Raw genomic sequence first — 22,806 nt, 5'->3', positions numbered from 1 at the left:
CCACCTGTCTTATAATCCTCCCTGCATCCGTTCTTCCCTCCCTCCATTCATCATCAGACTATGTGTCAACCATGAATCTAGTCGTTCCAACATAGTACATACACACAACATACAGTAGACACAACTAATCTCACAATAATCTCTGGCCAGATTATCTCTTCCTGTTTGCTGGGGTGATGGAGTGGGAGGCAGCACAGAGGGAGAGAGGAAGGGAGAGATTAGGGTTATGGGATTAATAACTTCTCCAGTTCATAAAGACACATCTTATGAAACAACGACAGCTTCAACGGGCAGAGTTTTACGGGTATTAAACTTTGATAAAGACACCCTCAGATTGGTAATATTGTTCTGCAGCATTTTACAAAGAGCAAAGGCCAGCATTAGAGAAAAGTCCTGTATTTAACAGCAGAGTGAGTATCTCAAATCAGAATAGAGCTGTTGCTCTCTCTCTCTCTCTCTCTCTCTCTCTCTCTCTCTCTCTCTCTCTCTCTCTCAGATAGATAGATACATAGATACATGGATAGATGTCAGATTTTGCAGATTTTATGCAGAACCAAACCTGACTTGTTTTAAATGAAATAAAAGGCTGAATGAAGAAATAAAAAGTTCAAATAAACAGGTAAAATGCACGTAGATACAATACATGAAACTAAGGAATGGTAATTAATTTTAAAGTAATTATGTGTATTTCCCCTGTGTCAGGATTTTCCTCTGGGCTATGACCTCATTTATTGTAGCTTCAATATGCAAATCACAGGGATGTAATTAAAACACTTATGGATTGTCCCAGATTTAGTGATTGGTTGAGTTAATTTTACTACCAATGTCCAATCAATCTCAATTTGCATATTGAGCGTTAAGTGATTTAGGTGTCACCTGAGGAAAAAGCTTCTGCATGTGTATAAATCATGTTTAAGAAAAAAAAAGTCTTTCTGATGAAAATGAATTCAGAGGTGGCAGTAAAAGGTGAAAAAGAGAAAGTAGAATAAATTGATTTATCTATTTCCATGTATTTCATAATTATTCATCAATTATTTTGTAATATATTTAAGTATTTAATTATTAATTATCTAATTATTATTATTTGATTGTTTCATTTATTTTCATGCAACTCACTTTTGGTTCTCCACAATGGATGAAGTGTTATTACGTTATTACTGAAGAGTGTTGTTGATATTACAGGCAAAAGTATGCAAGTTGTGTCTCAGTTGAAAAAAAAGCTCATGTTTAGCATCAGTCCAGCAAATGCTAATATGTGTTTTAAACACACACCATTATTGTTTTAAACACACATACCATTGTTGTTTTCCTTGACTGTTCTCAAGGGCTAGGATTAATACAGGCTGCGGGTCAACATGTTGAGTCATAGTGTGATGTTACAATGCAGGTCATTACCAAAGTATAGTATTAATATAAAAGATGACATGATGTCATGTATTTATCCCATAAAGGTCATCTGTTGTCCTCAAAAGTGCGGTTGAGGTCACAGTATTAAGTCAAAGACCATTACTGTAGAGCAGCAGCAGCAGCAGCAGCAGCAGATGAGATTACTCTCGTGCTCATCACATGGGAAATTATCTGCTATCTTCTAACAAAAAGGTTAGGAAATATTCCACTCTTTTTACTGCAGTGCATTTTCCTTCAGTCTTTATGCTAATTCAACCCTGCTCAAAGGCCTTTTTTCTGGGAGCATCATGGATGAGGAGACCACCATAGGGCCTTAGTGTTTACAGTCATTCATGCTGCAGCATCCTTTATGAAGATGCTAGGATTATAGCTGACCATGAACTCTGATCTCCCTATAGAAGGAAGACAAGTGGAGAAGCATTTTCCTTATAGAGATCAATAAAATATCTTGCAATTGTCGGCTGTAGAAGGGCTATGACTAAGTTCAAAGGGCAGAACTATCATGCAGAATGTGTATAAGCGGTTTTGGTGCCATTGTGGTGAAAGTCACAAGTGTGACACGCATAAACAAGGATTAAAGAGATGCTTTTCTTGAACATTTAAGAGTTTCTATAGCAACACAGAAGAAGAAGATCTGAACAAACTGAAAGCAGAAGGTTGACATAAAAATTGAACAGATCTCAGAAAATATGTAACTGTTAAATAGTTGGGTGAGGCAGAGAAGTATTTCATCACTTCAACACCTAAGTATTTAAATGAGGAAATTACATTTGTATTCCCTCATAAATGACATTCTGTCTCACTAGGTTAAGCCATAGGTAAATCCTATATATCTGTAAGATTACTTCTATATTTATCTAATGTAGGACATCTGCAAGCAAAGGGCTACGGTCAGCAGACTGCAATATATAAAGTGTTTCAGCCGAACGTGAAGTCTTTGCCTGTTGTGATAGACAATAGTGACACTGAGGATTAGTGCTGACTTCATCTCATATTGGTTATCCTCTGCCCTCTGACACAGTGAGAGTGAAGGTCATGCATATTTTAATATTGTATCATATGTCTGCCAGAGAGCATTTTTATTGATTTATTTTATCTTTAAGGGCATAGTGTTAATAGTGAAGATTAGCTTTGTTCAAGCAGAAAACACAGTGACAGTATATGCAGTCATTGCAGCCATATATTTGAGTTACAAGCAGCTTTTGGAGATTTAATGCGACTTCAGGTGTACAGCCACCATTAAATCAACTGACCTACTTAAAACAACGCTCACAAGTGCCATTTGTAGAGCCCATCCCCATGTTTGTGCTTCCATTGGGCGTATGAAATGTCAGCAGCTCCGACTGCCACAAGAAAGACTGTTCCAGTGCACACTTATGCAACCACTTACCTTTCATCCCTCATTCACTTTGCATTGTGCATCCAACTAACAACCTGCCCCCTAAGGTCTGTTCCATATTGAGCAGCAAGATGTCATGTTCAACCTCTGTCTAACACAGAGGGATGTAATTTCCTTGCCATATTCAAGGCATGCCGTACCTGTGGTCATATTTCCCTTTCAAGTGGAGAAAATTTGACAACCGTATGCTCTTAACTGTGTATGATGATGTGTTTTTTGTCATCAAAACTACTCTAATATGCCCCTCTTCTCCTCAAACATACACTCATTGTGTATCCAGGGTGCAATTTGCCAGGGGGAATGGTGGGGATTTCCCCCCCTCTGGTCTATGTAGTCCCTGGCTCTGCTGAGTTATTTTTATCCTCGGTTGGGACAAAAATGTATCCACCTCATGGTGAGGAAAAAAATCTAAGGGCTGCAAGATAGTGCAAACAACAATAAAATCAGAAATGGACTAGACAATGAGTGACAATAGAGATGACACCATGTCTAGGCTAAATGATGATGCAGTAAATGGACCAGGGGTTCCTTCCTTCCCTGCTTGGAGATATGCTGCAATGTGGGTAAAAGAGGGGCGACACGCTGAGGATGAGCCGCCCACAGGAAAGCATATAAAGACAGAAGTCTGTCATCAAAGCAGACAGTTTTCTTAGTCTGACAAGGAGGCGTGTACTGTAGCCTCTTTATTTTTATGATGACAGCACATTGTGCTATTGCATGTTTTGATTATTTTCTACTCAGTATTAAAGTTTGCTGTGTGCTGCACATGCACACAAAAATGACATTAAGGGCCAAATCCACAAAGAATGGATTGCGCCCGCTAATAGCACCATAAATTACATAGCATTTGCACCCACAATCTACCACGTTTAAAGGTCCTATTCACAAAAGATTTTGCGGTAATGATATGCTGGTGCAAACATGCCCATCAAGTTTAGCTGCTGAGGGCAATTTGCCTTTGTTTTGCGTCTGATTGAGTGAGCGGAGCAGTTTCCAGTGTTTCAGGCTTTTCTTCATATTTAAGCGCACAGATTGGTCCATAATGAAAACTGCAGAGAGCACAAAAGCCTCATCTTGCACGTCTTTAATTAGCAGCAGTGTGCACACACAGAGCTCTCCGCAATCACGAACCAACTTTCATGTATTTTGCTTCTTTTACCTCTCGAGTATATTACATCTATAACATAATCTACTGAAATGTCCATCAAAATAGGCTACAGCTATTAATATGACTCAGGCAGGTCTGAAACGTGTTAGATTAATGTCTGAATCTTACAATATCATTCAGGTGTCGCCGAATGCAGAAACAGTACTTACAGTATCAGTACTGATGTGCTGTTTGTTGCCCACAGCTGGCTGTGTGTCATAGCTGGCTGCAGCATCACACAGCAGCTGAAACGATAAGTGCATCTCCAAACTGAGAAAGAGGCTGTGCGGATTTACGCATGCAGCATAGCAGTGGTAACTTCATTAACACCAGATTGGTCAGGATCTGATGGTAATTAATGTTCTGTGCTCTGCTACACATCTACACAGATCAGCTGTTACACACTGATTCCAGGTTTATACGATGGAATTGTTTGTAATAAAGCAGTCCTAATGGATGAATCCTGAGCTCCATCAGAGCTGTCGGGACATTTTTGTTTTTAAGCAGCTGAAAGTCCAAGATTAGCCTACCATCCCATACCCACTTGACCCCACTACCCCACCCAACCTTCTCCCCCAAGGTCTGACTGAAGATTTCACCCTTTATATCATTCAATATCAATTAAATATCTTTCAAGCCTCACAAGCTTGAAAATTTGAGTGAATGAGGAGTGAGTGTGCACACAATTAACACCAACTATCTGAAGACGCAAATAACTCCATTCTAATTGCATGTGGCAATTAGCGCTGGTCTTTGTGAATTAGACTGTTTTTGCAACAAGGCTTATTTGCATAGAAAGGGACCAAATTTGCACTGAATGTATGAGTATTACCTAATTTACATACATGCAAATGGAGCAGGCACACCATGACATTATTTGCTTGGCAGTTCAGCTTGTGGTGCATTTCACCCTTTGCGGGTGCTTTGTGAATTACACGCTATCTTTTTGTCTCATTTGCACAGGTTTAGTGGCTGCAAAAGCCATACAGTCCTTTTGTGGATTTGGCCCTAAGTGTATTGGCATGTCTGGCCAATTGGAGCTGTCCACAGTACTGAAAGGAACGTTGAGGGATTTAATTCTGGCATGTTAAATTAGCATTTAACCCTTTGTTTAGTTGTATATGATCACATCTCCTATGTGCCCAGATGAAGAAAGGACAAGGTGTGAACTTGACGAGTGAAAACATCGTACTACTTAATGAATTATTTAAAAAAAAAAAAAAAAGGATTAAAATATTTTTGCAGAAATATTTTAATCCTTTCAGTGGTCAAGTTCAAATTTCATAATTGTTTTATTAAAATTCATAATTATTTTATAAATGTTACTGTAACAGCTGCGAGAAATAGATTAATAGGCACCACACACACACAGACACACACACACACACACATACACACACACATTTCATTGGCTATACTTTTTGCAAATGTGGTCATATTTGTGGATATATTCCATATGGTATGTGGCCAGATTTTAAGGTCAAAATCAAAAGGTTGTTTTTAATGGTTGTGGCTAATTAGGTAAACATTTACGGTCTTGGCAGAGCGATGTACACATCTTTTTCTGCAGCAGCTGCTCTATTTTGAGGGATCCCAGTAGGCTCTCATGCCAGCTGGAAGCCCCTCCAGCATGCCTCTCCAGCACGTCATGAGCCTGCCCTGGGCTGTCCTCTCAGTCAGCCATGGCTGGTTTACATTCAAAGGGACGCACATGAGGGGTTGGCATCCCTACCAGGTGCCAAACAACCTTAGCTGGCTTCCCTGAATGCAGAGGAGCAGAAAGCTTAACTCTGAGGTCCTTTGAACTGGCTGGCTCCTCACTGTATCACGGACACCAAGTCCAGTCAGCGTGTGGATAAATCTCAATTTGGCTGCTTGAATCCATAATCACATTTTTTAGGGGGTCACTACCCAAAGCTCTTGAACATATGTGAAGGTCAAAATAAAAACTGATTGGTAAATAAAGATTCATGTATTGTGGCTGAACTCTGCCGCCACAGTCCAATACAGTGTCTGCATTTATGCAGCTGCTTCATCTGCCCAGCAGATCATCCCATAACTCCTTTTGAAAAAAGAACCAGAGTTTGGCATTGATACTTCTAAAATTCAGCAGCAAAACGCTCTACTGCACACAAGAAATCACAGTCTGTTAAGCAAAGGGAGGACATTATTTGTGAACAGAAATGCCACCGTAATGTCCCAGAATTCGACACTTCTACACTTCAGCTGTGCTTTGATTTCCTTTCCATGTGTGGTGTTAACTGTGAAAGAAGTAAAAATCAAAAGTTTATAATATCACATACTCCCATCAATCTTGGAAACATGGCCTCTAGTGTGCTATAATGCAGATGTTCTCAAAGTGGGGTCTGGGGACCCCTGGGCGTCTGCAACCCATAGAGGGTCCATGAAATAATTTGCCATAAATTACTTGCGCCAAGCTGTGCAATAAAACAAGTATGCCTATACTCATAGAAACTGGGGTTACCAACATTGTGTCCATTACTCCCACTCACGTTAGCTTTGGGCCAATCGAAACTCTTATATGATTGTGACACATCTGTCATGAATCACTCACTTCACTCAGGGCATAACGAATTGTTCTTGCTGCTACTTAGCTTGGCTTATTAGCCAGCTAGCTAGCTGGCCAGCATAGACAAATATTTGAGTCAGTCCATGTTGTCAAGTGACACTAAGCCCAAACTAGCTTAACTGAGAAAAAATATGACAACAGTTATATCAAGTTTGGTTTTACTGAGAACAGCGATGGGAGATCAAAATGTGTCATGTGTCTTCAGGTGCTAGCGAACAAAGCCATGAAACCAGCCAAGCTAAAGCAACATCTGATCACAAAGCACCCAGAATATGAGGGCAAAACAAAATATTTTTTTATGGTGGCTCAATGGATTGCTAAAAATAAGAAGCCACACACAATTGCACAAGAAGTCATACTTCCAGTGGCGTTTGAAATGTGTGAAGTTACACTTGGGACAGAGGCAGCTAATAAAATAAAAGCTTTACCTCTCAAATGACACCATGAGGAGGAGAAATGAAGAACTCTCAGTTGCCCTACAGTCACAGCTACTGGATAGATTGCATTCCTGTGAGCAATTTTCTATTCAGCTGGACAAATCAACAGACATTACCAGTGTGGCTCAGTTGATTGATTTGATTCACTATCCATGGGAAGGGAACATATTGCAGGATTTTCTGTTCTGTAAGGAGGTGCCTGGGAGGACAACGGGTGAGTGCAAATGCTGTCAAGATGAAATTTGAAATGCAATTTCAAATGCAATTTAAATAAATTGACCCTCTTTTTAAAAGTATGCGTGATATGGGCTAATATAAGGCTGAAAAGGTTTAGAATACAAATAGCTTCAATGTCATCTAAGAGTACAAATGGTAGTAGGTATAATCTTAATTGGTGTTATAGTTGTGAGTGGTTCCTTGGAAAGATTTCTCCCTTTTAAGGGGTCCTTGGCCTTAAAAGGTTTGAGAACCCCTGCTCTAATGGATCTAATGGATCTAATCTTTTGGCAGCCAACAAGGTACAGTATCTACCCATTATGATGAACACATGGGGTCCTAAATTGATAAACTGGTTTAAGAAAAGTAACCACACTGTTCTCATAAATCCCTTTCCTAACAGGTTTTAAAAATTAAGAAGATTGGAACAAATCAGCAAGATGATAAGCCATGCAGTTTGTAACCATTCTTGAACAGTATGCAATCAATGATATAATCTTTTCTATTGCTTCTCAAGTGATTGCTTGTTATACTTTATTCTATAAAATGTCATTTTGACTTGCTGCATAATGGTAATAAAAAAAATTCAAATCTAAACCTCTTAAACTGAATCAGTCCACAGAGGGGTTTGATCAGGAGTAATAATGTGGATCACCCTGGCAAATCACTTTTAAGAGCATAACTACATCTATGCTATAGTATCCCATTTATGATGAGGCTTTTGGAGAATCCTTCTTCTGTTAGCTATCATAAAAATCGTACAACCCAGATAAGCTGTGATCCTGGTTTGTTACATGCATGTCTTCACTCAAGTAGCATAGTAATACTTGAAAAACATAAAAGTCCCTTTTTCTATGAGGAGACATTTTTTTGCAGATTTAGCATGTGGTGGTATAACACACAGCAATAAGGTCAGTATCATTACTATTACTGCTGCCACACCTGTGAAATACTGGTTTTATGAATTATTTGTCAAATTTTCTCAAGGGAGCAGTGCAAGTGTCCATTAAAAATTCAAATCTAAAAAAAAATCTAAAAGGTGTCAGTATTAGTCAAGGTCACAACTATGAAGTTGCAAATGTAATCCTAACCCTTAATACATCACAATTCTCTGAGATGTTCTACTTCTTATCATTTCTGGGGCTGGTTGCATGGACTAATGAATGGCTAATGAAAGGTTGAAAACTTTATCTAAGTTTAAAGTTTAATGTTGTAATGAGAAATTGAAGGAAGGCTGCTTAGGGGATTCCCTTTGGGTCAGAGGATGGTGGAAGAAAATGAGAACATTATGTCAAAATTATTGGATGTTTAGATTAAAAAGTGAACTTTTTCTCCATCTGGTGAGTGCAATTTTTCTTCAGTCTTCATCTCTTTCCTTTGACCCTCTAGGCTTCCCCTTGTTAGGTACATTGTATGTTTTGGGTATTTCCATTATTTTATTACTGCTGCTCGGTTATTCTCCTTGTTAGTGTGTGTGTGTGTGTGTGTGTGTGTGTGTGTGTGTGTGTCGCAGGTTTCTTTTCCATAAAGTTATAGTGCTGAAGTCAGCAGAGAACTCTGATTGGCTCTCAGCAATTGTTCCTGTTTTCACAATCATTCAGGGTCTTTCTAATGGGAAAGCAACCAATAACAGAGATGTTGGCTTCTTTCTACTGACTTGGAGGATTGAGTGAGTGACTTGTGTGTTCTGAGAGAATACCACCCAAGCTCATCCATAGGCACCACAGTGGCAGTGTGTGCTGCAGACCTTTTAGGGCACTGTTTGCTGCTGTCCAATTCTCCATTTCTCCCCTTGAATGTTGAATGGTAGCTACCTTTTTTACAGGCATAGGTACCATCTCATTTATGGATTAGTATCCCATTAGTATCCAATCTGCTGATTAGCTTGTCCTGTGCTCATAGAACTAGGGTTACATTGCCCAACCTTAAATATATATATGTCAAAGACTTTACATACAGATTTGATTTCATATTCTTAATTTTCCTTTATCTATAAAAACTGTGTGGTAATCATTTGTCATTTTACTATTACAGTACAATGGTAAAAAGAACATTTAAGATAGCCAAGGAACTTTCTAATTTTTGTACACAAAAATCTTTTTGCAATCTGCCACAATTTACATTGTTTCACTGATGAAAACTAACTGTATATGCTGTAACACTCCATAATGTGGAGTGCACACTGGACACAAAGTCATTTGTAGAGGGAAGATTCTGTTGATAACTGTGTTATTGTCCATCAACCCTGACTTAATCAATAATATTCCTTGTCTAAAAACATAAAGAAAATGCTAAATTGATTTGAGAAGGGCATGCAGAGTGCAAAACAAATAGGCGAGCCTCTTCCACTGTAAGGATCTATAATTTGGATTTTGTTTTCATCATTCTCTGTGCTTCATAATTGATCCAGCTCTATATTAGCTTGCACTCTATAGGTTCAGTCAGTCCAGGGACAGCTGGAGTGCATACCCATCAATGCAACCTCTTCAATTATGGCTGCAATGTACCCATCATTCCTTTTGTTTTCGACCTTGCTCTGTGTCCCTGCAACCCATCATTTGATCTGAGTTGCTTACAATTTAATGTTATTTTTTTTACACTATCAACTGCATTCTAGTCTGTATTTTTATTTTTCATGTATCTGGAGCTGCAATACAACTATTCACCCTTTAAAAAAATGACATTTTTGATATGCTTCTTTGCAGATCCAGATAATTTGATACAGAGTAAGAACACATTTTTATTTTGTCTTCTTTCTGCCATAAAGACAAATTCTGCTTAATAAAAGAAGAATGGACATTAAATGGGATTATGTCAGCTTGCTTGGTTAGCACTTTTAAAATGTTTGATTCATCACTGGACTTTGGCATAAGAACAGAATTACATTAGATCACGTTTCTGGTTTTGAAAAAAGAAGAAGAAAGCAAGAAAACATTCATCCTTGAGGCCTGTTCTCTTTGTACAGTTTACATCCTTGTAAAAGTTTTGTTTGCTCAATAGCAATCCAGGCTGGAACATTCATCAAAGAGATTGATGGCCTTGTAAAAACACGTTGAAGTATTAACTTGCTGTTATGCCCATGTCGGACAGAGGACAGAGGGAGGCAAATTAGAAGTAGTAGAAGTTAAAGGATAATAGTTACTGTAGATGGGCTGGAATGGAAAAGGAGTGAGGAAGAGGAGGCTAAACACTTTAAGAAAAAAACATGATGATTAACAAAGTTGAAGAATAAGGAGGATAATGTCACATGACACCGTTAGATTTATGAATCCATTCAGGTAATCACGTTGCAGTGTAGAAGCCCCCCATCTCACAACTATGAACATCACTAATTTATAATGACTGTCCACACGCAGTATATTAAAAAGAAGATAAATCTTCTTTGGCAGAGGTCACTGCTGCAAGTATGTTTGATTTTTTTCAATCTGAAATATTAACACCCACCTGGCCAGCCAAGTGACTAGAAGACCGCTAGCAAGCTTTTTGATGCAACCATCTTTAGGGACTCCGTGAGACTCACTTTTTCTCTACTGTCAGAGAAAATTAGTCTCAAATATGATAAACTACTTACTGCCACACACTTCTTTAAAACAGACCGGTTCACCTGAAGGCTATAATGTGCTTGTTGTATTTTACAATGCTCTATTTTAAGAACAGGCTGTGGAGAACCAGTGTGACAGCAACATTTGGATTCATGGCTCTCTACAGTATCTTTCTTCAGCTGAAAACATAGTGTGTATGTGTGTGTGTGTTTGTGTTTGTGTACTTGCATTGCTATCATTATGAGAACCAATTTGAATTGGACCTGGGAAGTGAGAACATTTTAGGAAAGTGAGGACATTTGCTGGTCCTTCAAAGGGCTGTTTGAGGGTTTAGACTTGTTTTTTTGTCTAACCCAAGGTTAGAATTGGGTTTAGGTTCAGTTTAGGGTGAGGGTTAGGGTTAGGCATTTAGATATGATGGTTAAGGTTAGGGTTAGGGGCTAGGGAATACATTATGCTAGCTATACAAACGTGTGTGTGCATGCGTGTGTGTGTGTGTGTAGAGGTAGATAGACTGGAGACTCTCACTAAACTGCGTAGAGTAAATATAGGCACCACAGGCTGGTGGTATAATTCCAAACACAAAGCAGCTAACTAGTGCTTGTGGGATTAGATATATGCTTTTTTGTTCAGTTACCCAAAACTATGAGTTTTCAGGACATTAACACTTCTTAAACGCACAATATGTAATTTCAGTTAAATAACTAGCTTCACCGGGATAGGATTACTCCAGTGTTCATCATTCAGCATGTTTTTACCGGGAGCCGAATTACCCGCAGAGATCTCCTCCTCTCCAGAACAAACGGACCCGGAGATTACAGGTAAAAACACTGAATAAAGCAGTTTCACCTAAAAAATCAGTGTTTCTCCGACGATATACGGTGACCACCGGACGTCCAGTATGGGCTGTTAGCCAAGCTGCTGCTAACACTTGTTCGGTTTATTTCCTATAACTTTGAATCCAGGCGTTCGGCCAGTTTCTCCCGGGAGCCGCATTATCTGCAGAGGTCTCCTCCTCTGCAAAAACAAACGTATACACAGATTAAAATCCTTAAAAATACTGATTAAAGTTGTTTAACCTAAAAAATCAATATTTCTCTGACGATGTTCGGCGACCACTGGACTTCCTGGAGGGGCTGTTAGCCAAGCTGCTGCTAAAGTTTGCCCAGTTTATTTCTCTGATAACTTAAGATCCAGGTGTCCAATGACTAAAATCCTTCTTCCGGCTAAAAGATATAGTTAAAAGCGACCTAAATTTATCATGAAAATGTGGCTTAAAACTGAATAAAAGTCAATTTATAACAGTTTCTTTGGAACAACCACAACGCCGATGTATTATCTTGTATGTGTGTAAGTTACTCTTTGGTAGACGCCATTGTAGCGGACAAACACAGCGCCGCCGTATGCATCATGTGCGTGTTTACTCTTTGGTAGAGGAGGTATGATGCCATTGACAGGCGACCAAATGAAACGGTTCGTTACTTTGATTAAATCACAGATTTCTCTGGGTTTGACAATTGTCGGAAACATTTGGGATAATGTAAGTACACAACTCAACAACATATATAACATAGGTCTAGTTGTTTGTAGACATTTAATGTGGAATAATTACATATTATACCTTTAACAGCTTGATTGCCTTTATTTGCAATATTGATAGCTGAAGTTAATTCAACTAGCTAAGTTAATGGCTCAAACAGACTTAGCAATGTAACATGTAATGGTTGCAATGTACACTGAATGCATTTGATTTGTGTGACAATATCTTCTTTGATTGGGTTAAAATGTAAATATTCTTCCTCTTTTATGTTTGCCTGCTTTATTTTACCTAATGTTTTAGAGTGGATGGGAATGATTGAAATATGTTTTTACTGTAAGTGTTGCAATATAGGGACATTTGCAGAGATACAATGATTCGCGACTTAAAAAAGAATGTGGGAGGAGGATTAAGTGGGAGAGCCTATGGGCCAAGGGACCATAATTTCTGACAGGACAAGTTCTGGACTAAACTACTACTACAACTACTTTTTTTCTATAACCACATTAATTATTTCTGGCAGTATAGATAAAAGGTAATGGACTCACACACTTATTTACATAAATCAAATTACACCCAATCTAAAAGCAGCTAAGCTGTCAACATAACAGGTTGCTTAATGACCCTTAGCTGATCACCTACTTACAGTACAATTTGGTGTGTTTAGTAAAAATTGGCCATCTGTAAGGGGAACAGTTGGGTATGTGCAGCACAGGACCAAAAGTGTGTGTTGCCTGCTGAATGATGAAAAAACACACAGCTTTCATCCTCAAATGGAAAACAAAATATGTACTATTGTTTGGATATTAGCATATGTTTTATAACTGAATTTAATTCATTCATAGTATTACAATTCTCTTTAGAGTCCACTTAATATTTCATCAATGTACAAAATAATTAATGTGTTATATGGTTCTCTCTCTATACATAGTAATAGCAATTATATTAATAATATACAATCACTGCACTAAGTCTTAAAAGTAACTCACTGGCTACTTTTGTTATTTTCAGTTACTTCTACAATTACCCACTAATCAAATCGACAGCACACTGACATTGAAAAGATGTAGAAAATATGGGAACACTGTAAATTTGTTTGATAGGTAATTCTAAATATAAAAATACATGATAAATTTTATGAAGAAAAAAAATGTTGCAACTTTCACAGAGATGCATTAGCAACATTTTTTTTCCCCCTAAAGTGTAGTCCATTGGAATACATCTGACTCATGGCAACATATATTTCTCAAGCTTTTGAGCTTCCAGGTCTTAACATACATACTACAGAAAAGCTATAGAGGAATGAAGTAAACTGTATTTCAATATTACCCTTTCACATACAATACCATGAAATACAACAAAAATATCATGGAATGGTCACACAGACAGATAAAACAAAAGAAACGAACATCATAAAACACTGGAGTAATACGTTATAAGAAATAAATACAGGTGGGTTTATAAAAGATTCTTAATCAGTTAGGTTGAAAAAGCAATCTTAGTTTAGTAAATTACACAGTAACACAATGACTCCATATTCAATGACATAAATGTGTTGGTAAAATAAATATGATGTACTTACATTTATAGTCATCTGAAAGAGAAATAAATTGGAGCACCAGCACTGCACTGCCCAATGATGTGGAATTAAATGAGTGGTCAAGGAGACTGCTTTTTAACACTAATGGCTTAAACAGAAAGACTGGATGTTGGACACTTGGATACTGCGTGTGCACAGCAACATATAATGAAGTGGATCACACTTAGTGCATTAGCCTTGAATATGAGGCATGTTTTAACACTGCATGCTTCTATCTTGGGAACAATTTGATATGAACCTTTTGATTCTCTGTTATGTAAAGAACAAACCTGGTTTAATGCACATTAGTTGAACAGTTTTCTGAAAAATCAAATGTATCACAAATCTTCATCCCACATAATTTGCATCATTATGGTGTGAATCAATCATTAAACATCTGTGGTTATCCCACAGGAGTGTAGTAATATATAACACTATGTATGCCGTCATTTAAATTATAATGCCTGTCAGTGTAGGTGCTACGCTTAAAATCTAGATGAGTATTAAACCAAGCTTATGTAGCTGGCTTAACTAGTTACATCTGTTGTAAAACTGGAAATAATTAAAGCAAATGTTCTGACAAGATTGTCTCACAACTCTGATCTGTCATACTGTGTGTGTGAGTGTGTGTGAGACACAAATTAATAGATATTATACAAACAGAGGTAGAGAAATTGAAGATGATGGGATAAATTAGCAGGAAAGGACTGAAAGAGATAGAGAGACATCAAGATAAGAAGGCAGAATGAATAAGAGCAATGGAGGGATGAAAATTACATGCAGAGGTTGTATGGAGAGAGATAGAGGCTGTGGTGAAAATCTAACAGATCCAGCAGTCACTCAGTGGAAACTTAAAAATACTGACTCAGTTCCTCAGAGGAAGATGAAAGGGGACGGCTTGCCTCCTAAGAAGGGGCAACAGGACGGGGCCCTCAGCTCACAAGGTCCCACAGGGGAAGTCCTCATAGAATGATTAATTATGTGGCACTTATTTTAATAATTAAAGCTTGTAACATCAAATTCTGTCCCTTGGGTCCTGTGAATATCCAGTGGCTACCCCGTGCTGAAGTTCTGAAAGTGATTTTATTAAATGTCCCAAGTTCGCTTTCTCAATGATGACTTATTTCAATAAATAACGTCACATTTTGGCAGATTCCCATGTTAGATTTGAGACAATCTGTTTTATAATTTGATGTGTAATGTTGGTCCACACATCCATCCATCAATCCATCAGTCCACCCACTTCAGTGACACATTTTGTGTCATTTTTTATAGTGTGTCTCACAGGATGGACAGGGTTTGTGTGCTGGAGGGACTTTGCTGTCAACCCTTTGCCCTCCACTGCTCTGCAGTGCCTGCACTGGAGGAATAATTGGTACATTAAATTATTTAAAAACAGCCAAGGCACATTATCATAAATATTCACTTGAGGTTCTGCTTAGATCAACAGTCAGAACCCAGGGCTGTGAATGTAACTTTATGACATCTCGCATATGTATGTGTGTGTGTATATGCATGTGCATTTTGAGTTCCCAAGGGCTGATTGATGGACAGTATTTACAAACAAAACGTCCTCCCGTCAGTGAACATAACTGAATGCAGACAGCATGAAAATGTCAGGCTCATGCACAAACACAGATGTGCGCGTGAGTATACATATCCGCTCTGGGCATGGAAATGTCAGCCGCACTGTCTGGGCACACCCACTCACGGACATGCGCACACAGGACTCAGCAGTGCAGTGGCCCTCGGCAGTCTGCCGTTGTAACAAGTGCCTCTAACAAACCTGTCACTATTCTCGCCTGAGACAAGACAATAATGACATACTAACAAAGTAGAGTTCCTGATAACAGGTCTATTAGCATCTATTAATCCCATTTGTGACCGCAGACACCGAGGCCTTCATGAGCCTCAAACTGACTACACCGCTGCTCTACTGACACCTGTACTAGTGTGCTTTGAATACCAAATGCAATGTGTGTGTGTGTGTGTGTGTGTGTGTGTGTGTGTGTGTGTGCTATGTTTATGAGTTACTTCAATCACACACTTCTATCTATCTATCTGTCTATCTACCCCCGTCTTTCTCAACATTGATGTGTCAGATATATGGTCCTCTGATATCTTACTTTGGTTTAAAAAAAGTGGTTTGACTGATCAATATTAAAAAAAAAAAAAAAAAAAGCATGCAAACGCCGTTCTATTTTCTCTGGGATTTTCCATTGCAGTTATCCAGCAGTTAGATGGTGAATTGTGCAGTAAGTTGTGCTTTGCAGTACAGAAGCAAGGAATAACCTGGGGAAATGACAGCAGTCTACAGTAATTACTAGTCTTCGATTGCAGTGGGGTTGAAAGCAGTTAGAGATGAAAAGCCAAGAAAGGAGAGCTGACGAAGGCCGGGTTGGCAACATGTCAATATAAATTTTATGTTAAAATGTAGAGATGCATTAGAAAATAGGCCTGATGGTTACAAAACACACTGACAGGAGAATGAGGCTCGACAATTTTCTCTGAACAGTATCACACTTAAAAAAATATATGCATGCAGAGATGGCAGCATTACCATAGTTATTCAGTATGCAGGGTGGTACATGTGCCATGACAGATTGCTCTCTGTCACAGCACAGGGGGAGCATGTCTCGCTCCCCAGTTCCCACTGGTCACTGTGAAATATCATTGGGCTCTCACTGCAGGTTAAAAAATAGTATGTTGAGATTGAGGTGCAATTTGTAATAGTTATTACTTAACACCAGAAGCCAAAGAGTGTACTGTGCAGCTAAACAAGACAATGTATGTAAATGGCAGCAATTTGTATGTAATTGTGGAGATAGTCATGTTAGAAGTGGGGTTGAAATGAAAATGAGAAATAATACAAGGAGTTGAAGAATAATGCAAACAGGTGACCAGAATTTCAAGTGTTAAAATTTGGAAATACATTAGGAAATGTATTAGAATATAGTAATAATAGCTTACCGTCATGTCAATAAAGACTATTTCACAATATTCAACAACCAATTAACAATCAATGTATTATATAATCCATAATATTAATGTAAACGTACACAATTAAGTTTTTGACCAATAGAGGTGCGTGAAGCAAGCACAATCACTTTTTTAAAAAAATCAAATTGTTTAAAACAGCTCTTATGATTTTTACACACTTACAGTGAATGTATTGACCTGTGGAAAGGTCTTGTCTAACTCATCATGTTATGTGGAGGTAGAAAAGAGCTGCAGAGTGTACCGTACTATTTTAAGGGTTTACCAGCTTAGGTTTTCCCTTTCATTTTATTGAATTCCTATAGCTATCCCAACACAACAGGACAGTTGCATTTTCCATCTAGAGCCTCTAATCACTTTGAAGCAGTGTTTGTTTAGTGCAATTTTATATGCCTCATCCATTGTGTGTACTTGTAATTAAGGTGAAGTTTACTCGTGCAGTGTTTATTTCTTACAGTGTTGCAATGCTCTTACACAAATTTTTGTCACCCCTTATTTCTTGTACTTAAATGGATCCTCAAACACAGTGCATACACTCTGCATTCTGGTGTCTCATAGACCTCCTGTATCCCCAACAGTTATATGTTGAGTAACTCAACATACATTTTATGACAAATTACATGTGCACTCTATATATAAGATATTTTTTCATGTGAACTGTGTATTATGTTATGTATAAAGTCCAGTGTTTGATGAACATGATGTGCTGTTTTAAAGCTGTAATCGTTTTGGTAAAACCTGACGCTGACAAAAATTGAGAAACTAAATATGTTTAAGCATCTTGGTCAGCAAAATCTAACTAAGCATACTTTTGAAAGATCAGCAGCAATTAGGGTTAAAGTTCAAATAATTTGCACTTTTACTGCAGATGCAAGGTGTAAGGTACTGTCTCAAGGTTTGGTGTTATTACGCCCTTCACAGGAAAACAATGTTTTCAATGCAAAGCTTCTGCCAGTGATCATGTGTAGACTTAGCCGTATTAAAAAAAATAAATAAATTGAAATAAATTAGAAAAAAAAAACTAGGATTATTTTGAGGAGTTGTCAGCTTATGCAATCATTTAAACACATTAATCAGACGATTGTCATGCCTGCAGTATTTTGGTGCATGTGTACACACAGCCAGATCACATGGTGTGCAGTAATCTGTTCAATTCAAACAGTGAAATTGTTTATCTGTTTGTGTATTTGAATGAGTTTTATAGTCTTTTAGCAGTGTGTGGGCGCACCATCCTGCATGTTTGCATGTGCGCCTGTGGGTGTGAGGATAAACTGAGGAGTGACAAAACATAACTGACTGTTGATCTGTTTGTGTGGTGCATGAGAAAACAGCAGAGTCGTACAAACCATTAGTTTTGCTCAGTAGCTCTGTGTGTCTGTGCCGATCTGAATTGTGGAGGAAAGGAATCCATTAAGCTGTTTAACTCTTCCTGAGTGTGTGTGAGGGTGTGTGTCCATGGTTGAGCCCATTAACTGAATAAACCATCCAGTATGATTTCAGTGTCAAATGGGCTTGCTGAACCATTTCTTCTTGGCCCAGCAGTTCTTGTCCTTTTTAAAGTCTTGACACAAAACTCCAAGCCACAGTTAATTATTGATTGATTAGAAATGTTGCAGCAATCCTGACACATCTGCATAACTGTGCACATACAAAACACAAACAGATGCTGGCCAATGAGCAAATTAAATGCCATATGCTGATTCCATTAGTTATAACTGAAGTTACTGCAATCATTTTTTTGTACATCTGGCATCAGCTTAGGGTGGTGAATATCCAAACTGCCTTTAAAGTAAGAGGCCCAGGTTTAGTGTCCTGTGTCAGCAAACATTTGCCCTCTTGAAGTGTCCTTGAGGAAGACAATTAAGCCTTCATTTCTCAAGGGATGTTCTGTAACTGACCCTCTTTGAAGTTATTCTAGGGGAAATAAGAAAGAAAAGCATCTGTAGAAGAATAGGAAAAATACATGTGCACGAGTGCAGTGCTATAAACAAATCTTCAACTCAACAAACTCCTCTCGTTCAAGTTTAACAAGGCATATGGTGGTGGTATCTTATGTTTTAATTACATCCCTTCCTAGAATTTCCCCCATCCCGTCCCACTCACTCACTTCTCAGTTCATGTGGAGCTGCCTTTTAGCAAAGCCTCAGGGCAGTGGAGGTTTCCCGGTTTGATCCTCGGGGGTGGGGGCACACAAAGGGGTTGTTTTTTTCAAGCTGATTTCCACCAGATTTGCCCCTCTTGAAAATTGTAGGTGAAATTCTATTTAGAGGCAGCGCTGATGCTTGGCAAAGATTATCTGGGTAGTGTGAGGGGGTCACAAGTTCAGTCACACTCAATCTGGTTGGATAACATTGATCTGAGCAGCTTCAGTGATAACAGAATTGATATTTATGACCTGGCATCTCTACTGGTCCTGGCGAAGTCCACTGGTTTCAGATTCATGCCAACAGTTGAGACTCCTGTGACCTAGGTGAATAGATGAGGTGTATTATGACTAATGATGAATGTTGATTAAGAATATCAGTTTTGGGAATCCCTCTGTTAAGTGTAAATGAACAAAAAGAGTCTCTCACAATGAACACTTAATGCATCTCTGGCTTTACCCAGATACTCATATTGTCTTTATTTATTTTAATGCACTTTAATTTGCACTGCATGCTATTGCACCTTGGATTGATTGCACATTGAATCATGCATTCTCCCCTCTGATAGTCTAAAGTTACACACATATTTCCCTTTGTGTGTGTTTTTGTGCTAAACAAAGGATGTACTTGTCATATTTTGTTCAGTGTAGCCAAGTCATTATTTAATAGAATAAAACAAATCAAATCAACATGACAAAGAGCTCACTGAAATGAAACCAAATGACAGCAAATCACAATAGTGGAAAATGTCAAGGGCTGTCTAAGAATGTAGTGCATTACATGCAGAGGTTCTTTCATTAGTTTCTCTCAGTTGTTGAAGGTAGACTTAATAACTCCTTACCATGCCTGTCAGATTCTTACCTTTCCAAACTGACGACAGTGGTATCCCTTCATTTAGTGCTTAGTTTATTTTATAGGAATACCACTCAGAAATGATGCTGATCCACATCATGCAATTTTACATAAAAAGAATATTCATCACTTTAAACTTAAAGATCCCCTCCAGATATGGTTGAAGACATTTAGAAATACTATTTGACTAATTTTTTTAAAATAACTTTCTATTTTTAAATTACAAATTACTTTTTGTAATTGTAATTTGTGTGTGATATGGTTTTTTCCACAAAAGTGTTCAATTACTTACTTATAATTACATCTCCTCCTTCTCCCTCATTGAAAAATCCAGAATCTTTGAAGATGTCTCCTACTTCAGTGTAAAGGCAATTTTCGGTGTATGTGCACTGGAGGGTTCGAGTTTCCACATCACACTGTAAATTGCATGCTGGACCAGAATTGTCTCAGAAATTGTTGTGATGGCTTAATCTCAGGTTTTTGATGAACACAGAAAGACTTTCAGCCGATGAATGTGAAAACAGCAACAGAGTGTCAAACTCTGCATGTACATCATTATGCATAGTGAAGCTCAAATATAAGTAACACGAAGAAAAATACCTTTTTGACTGGAAGGGGACATTAAACTTCCCTTTATTACTAAACTTAACTGTAATGATACTGGGAATGGTGGTGCACAATTCCCAATGAATGCAATATAGTCACAAATATTGAAACATGTTCCCTCCGTCTCCATGACAATTTAATTAGAATCAGTCACGACTTGCTAACTTGCTTGACTAATTCATTTGAGTTTGATTATTTTGCTCCTAAGTATACTTTTATACACCTCAGTTTGAGTCATGAGAATCACAGCTCATGTTTTAACAAACAAAGTAAAAAATAGGCTGTAAGTTTAAGCAGTGAGTTACTTGTATCAGTGGAAAGCACTGTCTCAAACCATGTATATTGGATTAGAAGCCCATGTGAGCTTTGTAGATTTCAGTGAAGGACACCGCCAGCACAAGTCTCCAACTGATTTCCCTGAACCTTCTTCCTTAATAAACTATGATTTAGTTTGTCTAACTGCAAAGATAAGAGGAGAAACAAACCACCGTGGTATTATTTTCTTCAAACACATGCAAGAGACCCTTCTGTCAGTAGTTTTTTTTTAAGTTTAATAAGGTGGACAGAGGTGCCGTTTTCTCTGAATTGTTTTTTTATTTATTTATTTTTTTTACTACCCCTTTTAAAATTGCTTTATGGGAAGTCCAGCTCTGCTCTCAAATTATGTTGTTACCATTCGGCAAGACAACAGGGCAGTTAAAGTTTCCTGGTTCGATTCTGAGTAAGAATTCAGAGCAGGGATCCTTTCACGCCAGACTTTCACAAAACCACAAGGTCACGCACGTACAAACAGACAGAAACACACACACAGAGCTATCTGCCAAGATATACTTCCTGGTGGAGGTTCAATGTCATCGATGAGCTTGGCACTGATACTGGGCCAGCCAGTACCCTGCTGCCCACTGATTCTCTCGCTCTTTCTCTTACACACACACACACACATACACATGCTAGCTGGTCTGTCTCTATGCAGAGGTGGAAATGTATTTATGGAAGAGGGGCGGGCATAGGCAGGCTTACATAGAAATTGGCATAGAAAGACTTACAACACATAGAGGAAAAAGTGAATGACGCAGAAGGGAAATATAATTTAGATAAAATGTAGCCATGACATATGAGTTCTTCTAGTTATACTAATGACCAATATAGAAAGCAGAGACAGGGAGAGAGCACAACTGAGGTACGCATAGAAAAAAAAGCATTGCTCCTGTTTACTTGGGTGATTGTCTTTCTGAATTTCCCCCAGGAAAGTTGTAGCAAGGAAAAAACTCGAGCTACAGGATTTACCTTGGGAAAGACCAAGATAGAAGGTGACAATGAGAAGAATCAGGAATGTGTTTAATCAGAGAATGGTGACTTCTGCAGCTGTGGGGGATGGATCTTTGTGAATGTTTGTCAGATCACAGGCTTATGAATTCCAACTCTGTGGAGAAATAAGGACGATGAGGTGGCTGTTGTGCCGCAGGCAGCACCACATGGAACTATATAATGATAGTACATGTGTCATCGCTGGAGCTTTTATATAATAGCACACAACAGAATACAAGGAAGCAATACAAGCAGATGTAATCATAAGTAATTTTGGGGATGGATTTGTTGTAATGTGACTCTTGTCATATGTGTCTTGTCTTGATTGGCACAGCGTAGTGGTTATGGACAGAGTTGGACAGAGAGGGGTTTGTGTTGGCAGGTCTTCTGGCTTTCTGATTCAGCTCTATGTCTATGGTTAACCAACCTGGCTTCTATACAAACTGATGAGAGTGCAATGTCATTGAGAGGATATTTTGACACAATTTGCTGCCAACAATTGACAGTGAGATAATGGCAGGCAACATAAAAACCATACCGTACTTTTATGAATGAGAGAGGGAGGGTAAAAGAAGAGCAGCTCACACAGGTGAGCACAATAAAGCAAATAAAATGTAAAATGTAACCTATTCTGTATGACCTATACCAGTAAAGTGCTGCATTGATATAGTTGATCAAATGGTTAAAGGGTTAGTTTACCAAAAAAGAAAAAAAAGTCTCATTGATCTTTCATGGTATCTCAAAATGTGGATTATAACCTTTACAGACCCATTTAACTAACCATTATTCTTTCTAATTGACATTTGGTGTACATTGTGTGGTGTCTTTGCATTTGTGTGTATGTACTATATGTAAGGAAAAGCCCCACCTTTTGGGAAATACACTTATTTGCTTTCTTGCAGAGAGATTGTTACAACTCTTATGTCTGTGCGTTGGGTATGGAGCTATAGCCAGCTGGTGATTTGCATAACACAAAAACTGGAAGCAGGGAGACACAGCTAATGTGTATAGCAACTCTAAAGCTCCCTAATTAACACATTATATC

At 38.3% G+C, this 22,806-nt stretch overlaps 1 protein-coding gene across 2 annotated transcripts in view; it reads left to right on the top strand.

Moving 5' to 3' along the window:
* Positions 1 to 22,806, top strand: part of zgc:172282 (leucine-rich repeat and fibronectin type III domain-containing protein 1-like protein) — an 81,565-nt gene that overhangs the window by 34,229 nt on the left and 24,530 nt on the right. The window lies entirely within an intron of this gene.

The sequence above is a fragment of the Thunnus thynnus genome, chromosome 7 (assembly GCF_963924715.1).
Source record: "Thunnus thynnus chromosome 7, fThuThy2.1, whole genome shotgun sequence".
Taxonomy (NCBI): Eukaryota; Metazoa; Chordata; class Actinopteri; order Scombriformes; family Scombridae; genus Thunnus; species Thunnus thynnus.
This window is presented reverse-complemented; position numbering and strand designations above follow the sequence as displayed.